Source organism: Siphateles boraxobius, unplaced genomic scaffold (genome assembly GCF_051911475.1).
Source record: "Siphateles boraxobius isolate OS27281-9 unplaced genomic scaffold, OSU_SipBor_1 1, whole genome shotgun sequence".
Classification (NCBI taxonomy): Eukaryota; Metazoa; Chordata; class Actinopteri; order Cypriniformes; family Leuciscidae; genus Siphateles; species Siphateles boraxobius.
In genome coordinates, this window is record NW_027508699.1 from 3357460 (window position 1) to 3361984 (window position 4525).

Here is a 4525-nt window from a genome sequence, read left to right on the forward strand (position 1 = left end):
TTATAGTGATGGTGTATTTATTTGATTCACTGAAACCAGAGTATAATCTCTGATTATATTGTTTAATATTAAATTGTTTATATTTCATGCCAATCCTACTACAGAAATTTCTACTCTGTTATGGAAGAAAATGGTTTGTCAGAGTCATGAATACTCACACAGACATCAAGAATCAGCAAATGAATCTCAACAATGGTGACAATTAAAAATAATCAGATCAACTCTGAATGTCACAAAACAAGCTAATAAAGTCACAAAAAAGCTTTCTTGATCGTCACCATTGTTGAGATTCATATGTTGATTCTTGATGTCACTGTATGCCTAATTAAAAAAAAAAAGCTAAGGTTGATTAGAGCGCTGCAGTTCCATTTTTCACCACAGCTTTTGCATAGGAGAATTTGTGGGGTGCTGTAGAGCTGGGGAGACTTCTGCTTTTTATCATAAATACATGCTTACAAGCATAAATCTAAACGCAACATTTTAATATCCTGCTCACTTTACGTCTTAAAATAGTCTAGAACAGGGGTTTTCAAACTTTTTGTGTGTGGACCACTATTTGTAATCAAGAATTTTCACGGACCACCTCATAATACACATAATAAAATATATCTACACAGAGTCCTTCCTGAATTAATCCGCACCTCTAAATAGGCTTACTAACATTAAAACTATAACTGGTCATCACATCAGTACAACAGCTTGTTAAAAGAAAGTTTACTGCACACAACGGCTGCCACATATTTAATTTATTTACTCAAGCGCCCGAGGGCATAATCAGGTTCATTTCAGGGATGCAAACATGTATGGTCAAAAAAGAGAGAGCTTATCGAAGCCCTCGCCCCGCGGCAAATATCCAGATACTTACATTGCCGCCAACCCCTGCCACCCCTATAGGCACATATAGTAAAATGAAATTCAAATAAAGTTTTAACAAAAAAGGTTTTATAAAAAGATAAACCTATTCAGCCTTTAAATAATTTTTCACAAAAAAAGGTTTTATAAAAAGATAAACATCACATATTTCAGCCTTTAAATCATTTTTATAAAAAGAATGAGTCAAAAAAAGATAAATTACTTGACAATTACATCTATGCACATTAGCTTATCTTTTATTATTAGCTAATAGTAAAATACGGTCCGATTTTCCCGTGCCGTCTGTCGTTGCTATGCGCGCTCTCCACAACTTAGTTGTGCTTAGTAGCTAATAGATTTCCACCACGAAAAACGCTTGCTGTAGTTCTGCTACAAGATTTATTTACGGAGAAGAGAAAAACACCCGTAGTGTTTGGGCGCACGTGCATTCTTACATTCTTCATTGACTGAGCTTTCAATGTTTACGGAAAGGATTAAGCTGATTTGTTTGTTCTTGTCACATGAACTGCGGTGCGTTTGCTGCATTATGAAAAGTTGAGGTGTTTTCATCTCGCTGCGCCTAAAAAAATGAGTGCGTCACTTCAATTATGAGTGCACTTGCCGCGCGCCTACATGAAATAGTGAACTTGAGAGCGCAAAAGACACGATATGTGAACGGCCCCTTGACGAGCTACCTCCAATCAAGCGACGTGTTGGAGACCCCAGTAAAAGATACGCACCAAGAAGAAACACTAGCGTTTCACGCTTGCGCGCATACTGCTGTTTTGGCGTGCAGTATTCTGATTTGCTTATTTCCTATTTACCTGTTTGGTGGAGGCAATTCAGAATTACTGTTGGTGAAATTATAATCAGACAAATATTTTATATAATGGCAAAATATTTGCCTCTGCCGCTTTCCTCTTCAGAGAACCTGTTGCTATCCACCGATCCATGTTGTGGTTCTAACGGCACTGAACTTGAACGTCACGGCCGAGCACCACTAGCCTATTTTAGTAATCACACAATAACCTGACAATTTAATTTAAATTTATTTATTATTAATTTAATGCATAGAGGTCTAATGAATTAATATTTTGAGCAGCTGTATAAAGACATGTAAACGCTTTGTGGATGCTGTTTGTCTTGCAGCTGCAGTGTGTGTGAATGCTGGCCAAGACTCGTGTGCCTTCTTTAAATATCCCTCTATCGGCTGAGACTCTCGCTTACGGCCATACCACCCTGAACACGCCCGATCTCGTCCGATCTCGGAAGCTAAGCAGGGTCGGGCCTGGTTAGTACTTGGATGGGAGACCGCCTGGGAATACCAGGTGCTGTAAGCTTTTGCTTTATCAATTCACTAATACACTTCAGGGCTCGGCTCCCACGGTTCTTCCTTTATCCTTTTCAATTCAATTGCTTCATTTATTTGTATTTCATGCTGCTTTCTCTCTGGCTTCTGTCTGCTTTCGGTGTGGTAAAGGACAGCTCAGCCTCGTCATTCTGTGTTTTTCCTCCAGGGGGCGATCGACAGGCTTTTCTCTCTCAGTCTACAAGCAACGCACAACTCTGAGCACTTGTTCTTTTGTAACCCGCTCCTTTCCTCGACTTCATTTAGACCAGAGGTTCCCACACTGTTTTTGTCAGTAGAACGCTCAGATTATAGCTTAATATTTCATTAATTCCACACACATTTGCATTTTCATGGATTTTTAATTAGGCTACTAACCTATAACTGTTTTTTTAGGCTTTTAGGCTTTTTTAGTTTTTTAACTGGCTTTTAAGGTTCTCATCCGTTCAACTCATCTCATCTCATTCTCATCCGTATTTTGTTGAGTTACAGGCTTTTACTTTGAAGCTTACACAAGTAAGGGTTTTGGATAACCTACTTAATGAGCTAAACCTATATTATACACTACCGGGGGTTTCAAACTTGTGCCCTAGACAGCTGGGAACACAATTGTTGCAGCTGACGTTAGCTAACTAGCTTCTGTAAAGTTACACAAAGTAGCCTAGAACTCACTCCACAAGAAATCACAACACACCAAATGTTAAATTATGATGTGAGCGCGCTTCCTATGAAGTCAACAAACTATACAGAAAATACATTTTTAAAACGTAACGTTACTCTAAAACGTATAACTCTATCAAAACATCCACATTAACAGAATATCCTTCAAAATAAAAGCATGAGACTGTCACTGCATGCCAGCAGCGAGCTGATTGGCTTTTTGTGAGGCCAGCTTTTTCAAAGGTTGCAACGCTGAAACGTAAATAGGACGTGTGTCCACCAAAGCATTCTTTTCTGACGACAGCATCTTTTTTCAATTCATTGCAAAGGGGCCGCCGCGTTTTTACAACATGGTAAAAACGACAGCAGCGTGACGAAACACTTAATTTCTTGCATTTTGGAGACATTTCAGCACCAATTTATGGTAGAATTGTCTTTATTTAAATAGTGAAACATAAAATCCAGGTGACAATTCAAACAGAATATAATGCAGTAAAAACATATGGTGTGAAACAAAAATACAAAATAAATTGTGCAGTTTGAGTTGTTAAAATTAGTTACTCCTAGGCTAGATAAGGTATAATATAATATGTCAATTGCTTCACTGATTATTCATCCTGTTCTGTTTTTGCACCTAAAGGCTGCTTGAAATATTGTATTATATAGTATTGGCTTGAAAGCAGCGGGGGAAAGGAGTTGGGCTCCGGTTTGTTTTTCCTCGTCCCGGTGATCGGCTCATCTGGGTAATGCAAGTTTAATGTGTGTTAGTTTGATGTTTCCATTCACATAACGTTACACTACAACAGTGGCGCAATGCCGACACACAGACAAGGTCCGACCTCGTCTTATACACAACTGTCTCTCTGTTGCTGTTGTAACTGTTCACTGAGCAGTAATCTGCAGCAGGTCTTCCAGCTCCGCTGTTCATTAGCGCTCGCCACACAGTGACGGACATGCACGCCGAGCCGCCTGTGCTAATCTCAGTGCGACTGCCCTCAGCCTCGTCCGCATCTCTACCTTTTTAAACTTCAGACACTTGCCCATTCTGAGTGGACAGCTAACGTTAGCTTGTTAGTAGCCCGTCAGAGACGTTTTGTTTTCTTTCCCAACAACTGACTGATTCGCACCAGAGCTGGATGCACCGCGAACACTCCACAGTTCAGAGCGTAAATCTAAACACTGGCGTAAACAGTAACGTTAACGTTACCTGTACTGCCGTATAACATCAGAGTCACACCAAACAGAGTCAATTGTAAAGTCACACACACACAAAGTATTTATTTATGACGTTACGGCATTTAATAACAACAGGATCGACACCCGGTAGAAAAGAGATTAACGTGTACAACTAACCGCCGATTCTGTCCCCCTCGTTAATATTCTAATTTAAACCGCAACACACATATATGGCAGACCTGCCTGCAGCAAGCAACAGTTAATTTAACCTTACAAACGAACGTGAATGTTGGATTAGGATTTTCGCTCACTCAAAATGGCCCAGGATTACTTTAAAAGAGAGCCTTCATTTAACGTTCAGCCTCCAAAAAGACACCACTGACCTGGCACATCAACACGTTAACATACACTGTCTTAACCACAACCGAACATTTAACAGTTAACGTTTATGACATTTAACTTTAACGTTAACTTCTATGACATTTCAAA

At 39.5% G+C, this 4525-nt stretch overlaps 1 non-coding gene across 1 annotated transcript; it reads left to right on the forward strand.

The window, feature by feature from the left end:
- Positions 1–2073: 2073 nt before the first annotated feature.
- LOC143741388 (5S ribosomal RNA) lies at positions 2074–2192 on the forward strand. Its single transcript, XR_013205028.1, has one exon. It is a non-coding gene; the product is annotated as a 5S ribosomal RNA (ribosomal RNA).
- The last annotated feature ends 2333 nt before the right edge of the window (positions 2193–4525 follow it).